The sequence below is a fragment of the Oryx dammah genome, unplaced genomic scaffold (genome assembly GCF_014754425.2).
Source record: "Oryx dammah isolate SB20612 unplaced genomic scaffold, SCBI_Odam_1.1 HiC_scaffold_19, whole genome shotgun sequence".
Classification (NCBI taxonomy): Eukaryota; Metazoa; Chordata; class Mammalia; order Artiodactyla; family Bovidae; genus Oryx; species Oryx dammah.
The window spans coordinates 11,859,963-11,867,646 of record NW_024070203.1 but is presented as its reverse complement, the minus strand read 5'-3'; the positions used below and the strand labels follow the sequence as shown (position 1 = coordinate 11,867,646).

Below are 7,684 nucleotides of genomic sequence, written 5' to 3'. Positions count from 1 at the left end.
CTAAAACCAGCTTGAACATCAAGGAGTTCACGGTTCACGAATTGCTGAAGCCTGGCTTGGAGAATTTTGAGCATTACTTTACTAGCATGTGAGATGAGTGCAATTGTGTGGTAGTTTGAGCATTCTTTGGCATTGCCTTTCTTTGGAATTGGAATGAAAACTGACCTTTTCCAGTCCTGTGGCCACTGCTGAGTTTTCCAAATGTGCTGGCATATTGAGTGCAGCACTTTCACAGCATTATCCCTCAGGACTTGAAACAGCTCAACTGGAATTCCATCCCCTCCACTAGCTTTGTTCTTAGTGATGTTTTCTAAGGCCCACTTGACTTCACATTCCAAGACGTCTGGCTCTAGATTAGTGATCACATCATCATGATTATCTTGGTTGTGAAGATCCTTTTTGTACAGTTCTCCCATGTATTCTTGCCACCTCTTCTTAATATCTTTTGCTTCTGTTAGGTCCATACCATTTCTGTCCTTTATCGAGCCCATCTTTGCATGAAATGTTCCCTTGGTATCTCTAATTTTCTTAAAGATATCTCTAGTCTTTCCCATTCTGTTGTTTTCCTCTATTTCTTTGCATTGATCACTGAAGAAGGCTTTCTTATCTCTTCTTGCTCTTCTTTGGAACTCTACATTCAGATGCTTATATCTTTCCTTTTCTCCTTTGCTTTTCACCTCTCTTCTTTTCACAGCTATTTGTAAGGCCTCCCCAGACAGCCATTTTGCTTTTTTGCATTTCTTTTCCATAGGGATGGTCTTGATCCCTGTCTCCTGTACAGTATCATGAACCTCATTCCATAGTTCATCAGGCACTTTATCCATCAGATCTAGGCCCTTAAATCTATTTCTCCCTTCCACTGTATAATCATAAGGGATTTGATTTAGGTCATACCTGAATGATCTAGTGGGTTTCCCTATTTTCTTCAATTTAAGTCTGAATTTGGCAATAAGGAGTTCATGATCTGAGCCACAGTCAGTTCCCAGTCTTGTTTTTGTTGACTGTGTAGAGCTTCTCCATCTTTGGCTGCAAAGAATAGAATCAATCTGATTTTGGTGTTGACCATCTGGTGATGTCCATGTGTAGAGTCTTCTCTTGTGTTGTTGGAAGAGGGTATTTGCTATGACCAGCATTGATTAAATGAGTAGATGATTTCAAAGTAGATATGTTACTTTTGGTGAGATTATTTGAACAATTATTTGAAGAATCATTAGTAATATCTTACCTGTAGCTGTCAATGTGTATTTTTTTCACTGCCTTGGATGGGATAAAAGGTCTCCAGTTATTGATTTCTAAAATTTTTATGCAGTCAGTAAAATTCTCAAGTGGTCCAGAAATCTGAAAGGGCAGGAGGCAATGAGGCAGAGAGAGAGAGAGGAAAATTTATGTTATTTTCTTCAATGTATTATTTCTGCTGTAAACTAATGAGAGAGGAGAACCAGATTGGGGTGTCTGATTTAATTTATTCAATATATTGGTAGAAAGCAATACAGATATTGTTTGAAAAATTGGTAGGAAAGGTTACCACTTTTCACAAATATTATTTGAAAAATTGATAGAAAAGGTTACCACTTTATTCAAAAATTACTGGAATCTGTATCTTATGGTATAAATTATAAAAAGTCACTTATATATGAATAAACAAAATATTTTCATTACTTATTGAAACATAGGAGAACATTGGTCTTTTCCATCAAGAGGTTATCCTTTTCCATCTTTTTCCTCTGTTCTTGGGATAATTTCTTTCAGACTTTAGTTACCTTATCCCATCCACAGCTATGGAAACATCAAGGAAAATTTCTCTTCCCAGGGCACAGACTAAGCTGCAATTTTTTTTTTTTTTATATACTGTACCCCTGATGCATTCTGCACGATTATTGCATTCAGTTGTTTTGTGGCTTATTCATTTTAAGAATAACTTTAGCATAAAATAATATGCAGAAAGATTGCCAAAGGGCCAAGAGCAAAAAGAGAAAATGACTGGAAAGTATTATTATTGATAAATATAACCTGTTAAATGGACATTTCCTCTCATTGTACTCAGTGTGAATATGCAGTATTTCACCAATAATTATTATATTATGTAAAAAAAGTGAATTTCGAAAAGCCAAAATGGGCTTAGCTCAAATTTCAATACTTTGAAATGAGTATTTACTTCAGGTTCTGTCTTCTGTTTCTCAGTATTGTTAAAATTCTCAAGTTAAGATGGAACAAATCATGACCAGTGTAATCACTGAATATTGACATTGAAAAATAAGTTACTCATCTTGATTTTTTAGCTAATAATATACACTAGTCACGTTTTCACCACTTCACATTGAATGTAATGTGAAAGAAAGAGAGAAAGAGGAGCGGAAAGGAGGGAAGGGAGGAAGGATGGAAAAGAAAGAATAAAAGAAAGAAGGGAGGAAAGATATTTTTGTCTCGTTTAAACATGTTTTGGGCTAGTGTATTTTATTTCATCTTTTGATTTAACAATCTTAGTTTTAAAACTTTTAAACATTTTCTTCCTTTTTTGATTTTGGCTCAAATATACTGCAAATCCTCTCAACAAGAAGCATTCTATTGAGTGTCAAAAGCACTGAATTAGAAAAAAAAAAACAATATAAGTGCACAAAGAAGTCAGCTGATTATGAAAAAAATAGAAACATTTAGCTCTTACGTGCTAAAGGAGGGAAATCTATAATTGTTAGCTTAAAGTTTTTATACATGATTTTGCTTTCCAAATTTATTTTTTTATTTTTATCAAAGTTATACATGAAGCTTACTTTGAAAATTGAAAATACAGCTTACATACTATACCTGAGATGTCATAAACATGTAATTAGTAAAGTTTACAATTAAAATGGTATATATAATTGAAATGATCGTGAAAAATCATTTTTCTTATAGCGATTGTGAATGTTAAACTTCTTTTTTACTTTTGTTAACTATTTATTTTATTTAAATCATAAAAGATACACATATCTAAAATGCTAAATAAATTGTATTACCAAAATCAGTTCAGCTCAGTTCAGTCATTCAGTCGTGCCTGATTCTTTGCAACTCCATAGACTGCAGCACACCAGACCTCCCTGTCCATCATCAACTCCTGGAGTTTACTTAAACTCATTTCCATTGAATTGGGGTTGCCATCCAACCATCTCATCCTCTGTCATCTCCTTCTCCTCCCACCTTCAGTCTTTCCCAACATCAAGGTCTTTTCAAATGAGTCAGTTCTTTCCATCATGTGGCCAAAGTATTGGAGTTTCAGCTTACCATCAATCCTTCCAATAAACATTCAGGACTGATTTCCCTTAGCATTGACTGATTGGATCTCCTTGCAGTCTAGGGGACTCTCAATAGTCTTTTTCAACACCACAGTTCAAAAGCATCAATTCTTTGGAGCTCAGCTTTCTTTATAGTCCAACTCTCACATCCATACATGACCACTGGAAAAACCAGAGATATTTGACTAGATGGACTTTTCCTGGCAAAGTAATTTCTCTGCTTTTTAATATGCTGTCTGTGTTGGTGATAACTTTTCTTACAAGGAGTAAGTGTCTTTATTTCATGGCTAGAATCACCATCTGCAATGATTTTGGAGCCCTCCAAAATAAAGTCTGTCACTGTTTCCACTGTTTCCCCATCTACTTGCCATGAAGTGATGGGACCAGATGCCATGATCTTAGTTTTCTTTTTTTTTTTTTAATATAAATTTATTTATTTTAATTGGAGGTTGCTTTACAACATTGTATTGGTTTTACCATACATCAACATGAATCCACCACAGGTATACACGTGTTCCCCATCCTGAACCTCCCTCCCTTCTCCCTCCCTGTACCATCCCTCTGGGTCATCCCAGTGCACCAGCTGTTGAATTTTAAGCCAACTTTTTCACTCTCCTCTTTCACTTCCATCACGAAGCTCTTTAATTCTTCTTCACATTCTGCCATAAGGTTGTTGCCATCTACATATCTGATGTTATCGGTATTTCTCCTGGCAATCTTGATTCCAGCTTGTGCTTCATCCAGTCCAGGTTTTCTCATGATATACTCTGCATATAAGTTAAATAAGCAGCCTTGAAATACTCCATTCCCTATTTGCAACCAGGCTATTTCCTCATGTCCAGTTCTAATTGTTGCTTCCTGACCTGCATACAGATTTCTCAAGAGGCCGGTCAGGTGTTCTAGTATTCCCATCACTTTTAGAATTTTCCACAGTTTGTTGTGAGCCACACAGTCAAAAGTTTTGGCATAGTCAATAAAGCAGAAATAAATGTTTTTTTCTGGAACTCTCTTCCTTCTTCAGTGATCCAATGGATGTTGGCAATTTGATCTCTGATTTCTCTGGCTTTTCTAAATTCCATTTGAACATCTGGAAGTTCACGGTTCATGTACTGTTGAAGGGTTTGCTTGAAGAATTTTGAGCATCAATTTACTAGTGTGTGAGATGAGTGCAATTGTGCAGTAGTTTGAGCATTCTCTGGCATTTCCTTTATTTGGGATTGGAATGAAAACTGACCATTTCCAGTCCTGTGGTCACTGCTGAGTTTTCCAAATTTGCTGGCATATTGAGTGCAACACTTTCATAGCATTATCTTTTTGGATTTGAAATAGCTCAACTGGAATTCCATCACCGCCACTAGCTTTGTTTGTAATGATGCTTTCTAGGGCCCATTTTACTTCACATTCCAGGATATCTGGCTCTAGGTGAGTGGTCATCCATCATGATTATCTGGGTCGTGAAGATCTTTTTTGTATAGCTCTCTGTGTTCTTGCCACCTCTTCTTAATGTCTTCTGCTTCTGTTAGTTCCATGCCATTTTTGTCCTTTTTTTTTTTTTTTTTGCCCATCTTTGCATGAAATGTTGCCTTAGTATCTTTGATATTCTTGAAGAGATCTCTACTTTACTCATTCTATGTTTTCCTCTCTTTCTTTGCATTGATCACTGAGGAAGACTTTCTTATCTCTCCTTGATATTCTTTTGAACTCTGCATTCACATGGGTATATCTTTCCTTTTCTCTTTTGTCTTCTACTTCTCTTCAGAGCTGTTTGTAAGGTCTCTTCAAGGCAACCATTTTGCCTTTTTGCATTTCTTTTTCTTGGGGATGGTCTTGATCACTGCCTCCTGTACAACGTCATGAACATCCGTCCATATTTCTTCAGGCACTCTGCCTATCAGATCTAATCCATTGAATTATGCGTCACTTCCACTGTATAGTTGTAAGGAATTTGATTTAGGTCATATCTGAATGGTCTAGTGGTTTTCTCTACTTTCTTCAATTTAAGTCTGAATGTGTCAATAAGGAGTTCATAATGTGAGCCACAGTCAGCTACCCATCTTGTTTTTTTGACTGTATAGAGCTTCTCGGTCTTTAGCTAAAAAGAATATAATTCATCCGATTTCAGTATTGATCATCTGGTTATTTCTGTGTGTAGAGTCTTCTCTTGTGTTGTTGGAAGAGGGTGTTTGCTATGACCAGTGCATTCTCTTGGCAAAACTCTATTAGCCTTTTCCCTGCTTCATTTTGTACACCAAGGTCAAATTTGCCTGTTACTCCAGATATTTCTTGACTTCCTACTTTTGTATTTCAGTCCTCTATAATGAAATGGACATATTTTTTATCAGTTCTAGAAGGTCTTGTACGTCTTCACAGATCCATTCAACTTCTGCTTATCTCAGTAGATGCAAAGAAAGTTTTTTGACAAAATTCAACACTCATTTATTACAAAAAATCTCCAGAAAGTAGGCATAGAAATAACATACCTCAACATAATAAATTCTTTAAATGACAAATCCACACAGCCAATAGTATTCTCAATGGTGAAAAGCTGAAGGGTTTCCTCTAAGATCAAGAATAGGATAAGTGTGCCCACTCTCACCGCTATTAATCAACATAGTTTTTGACATCCAAGCTACAAAATTTAGAAAAGAAAAAGAAGTAAAAGGAATCTGGACTGGAAAAGAAGAAGTAAAACTCCTTCTGTTTGCAGATGACCTGATACTATATAAAGAAAACCCTAAAATGCCACCAGCAAATTACTACAGCTAATCAATGAATATAGTAAAATTGCAGGATATAAATTTAACACGCAGATATTCCTTACATTCCTATACACTTAAAATGAAATATCAGAAAGGGAAATTAAGGAAACAATCTCATTCACCATTACAATAAAAATAATAAAAGATGTAGGGGTAAATCTACATAAAGAAGAAAAGTCCTGTATGTAGAATGCTATAAGACACAGATGAAAGAAATCAAAGACAACAAAGACAGAGAGATATATCATGTTCTTGGATTGGAAGAATCAATATTGTGAAAAATGATCATACTACCCAAAGCAATTTAAAGATTCAATGCATTCTCTATGAAACTACCAGTTGTACTTTTTACAGAACTAGAATCAAAGAAACAATAATTTGTATGGAAAACAAAAGCAAAAGACCCCAAATAGCCAAAGCAATCTTGAGAAAGAAAAATGAAGCTGAAGACATCAGTCTTCCTGACTTAAGACTATACTACAAAGTTACATTCATCAAGACAGCATTGTACTGGCACGAAAACAGAAATATAAATCAAAGGAACATGACAGAAAGCCTAAAGACAAACACCTATGGGCACCTTATCTTTGACATTAGGAGGCAAAAATACACAATGGATAAAAGACAGCCTCTGCAATAACTGGTGCTGGAAAACTGTATGCTGCTGCTGCTGCTGCTGCTGCTAAGTTGCTTCAGTCATGTCCGACTCTGTGCGACCCCAGAGATGGCAGCCCACCAGGCTCCCACATCCCTGGGATTCTCCAGGCAAGAACACTGGGGTGGATTGCCATTTGCTTCTCCAATGCATTAAAGTGGAAAGTGAAAATTGAAAGTGAAGTCCCTTAGTTGTTCTGACTCCTGGCGACCCTATGGACTGCAGCCTACCAGGCTCCTCTATCCATAGGACTTGCCAGTCAAGAGTACTGGATTTGGTTGCCATTGCCTTCTCCCAGAAAACTGTATAGCTACATGCAAAAGAATGAAACTAGATCGCCTCCTAACACCATATAGAAGAGTAAACTCAAAATTGATTAAAAGCCTAAATGTAAGGCTAGAAACTATAAATCTCTTACAGGAAAACTTTGGCAGTCCACTCCTTGACATAAATCACAGCAAGATCTTCTATGACCCTCCTCCTAGAGTAATAGAAGTAAAACCAAAAATAAACAAATGAGACCTATTTAAACTTAAATGCTTTTGCATAACAAAGGAAACTCTAAACAAGGTGAAAAGACAAACCTCAGCATGGGAGAAAATAATAACAAATGAAGCAACTGACAAAGAATTAACCTCCAAAATATATAAACAGCGCATGAAGCTCAATACCAGAAAAACAAACAACCCAATCAAACAATGTAGAGAAGACCTAAACAGACATTTCTCCAAAGACATACAGATGGCTAATAAACATATGGAAAGATGCTCATCACTGCTTATTATATATACCACATCTTCTTTATCGGTTCATTTGTTAATTGACACTTAGATTGCTTCCATATCTTAAATTTTGTAAATAACACTGCTCTGCATATTGGGGTGCATGCATCTTTTCAAATTAATGATTTTATTTCTTTGGATATATACCCAGATATGGAATTGCTTGATCATTTAGTAATTCTAGTTTTAGATTTTAAGAATCTCCATATATTTCCACAG

General features: G+C 35.9%; 1 long non-coding RNA gene across 1 annotated transcript; it reads right to left on the bottom strand.

The window, feature by feature from the left end:
• Positions 1-664: 664 nt before the first annotated feature.
• LOC120878689 lies at positions 665-5,130 on the bottom strand. The gene is made up of 3 exons (XR_005724613.1): positions 5,019-5,130; positions 3,522-3,525; positions 665-684 (listed from the first exon to the last, which is right to left on the bottom strand). It is a non-coding gene; the product is annotated as an uncharacterized LOC120878689 (long non-coding RNA).
• Positions 5,131-7,684: the final 2,554 nt, after the last annotated feature.